We start from the raw sequence: 276 nt of genomic DNA, 5'->3' as shown, positions 1-276 counted from the left end.
TATGAAGGTGAACATCCTCATGCCTCATGAAGATAATAAAGAGCGGAAATTAATTTTATTATGGAGAGTGAGTTAGTGTAGCACCACGTTATGGAGAGCAGGAAAGTTTTATGTTTTATCTGGTGTCAGGCACAGAGAAATTGGGCTGTGCGAGGGGTAGCGGCCAAATCAGACCGTGCGAGTTGTGGCTGCAAAACGGACCGTCTGAGTTGTCCAAGCCCAAGCCTAAGCCACGTGTCGCACGTGTGTGGCTCCCCAGCGACGGTGCCCCTTTAA

The sequence above is a fragment of the Arachis ipaensis genome, chromosome B01 (assembly GCF_000816755.2).
Source record: "Arachis ipaensis cultivar K30076 chromosome B01, Araip1.1, whole genome shotgun sequence".
Classification (NCBI taxonomy): Eukaryota; Viridiplantae; Streptophyta; class Magnoliopsida; order Fabales; family Fabaceae; genus Arachis; species Arachis ipaensis.
This window is presented reverse-complemented; position numbering follows the sequence as displayed.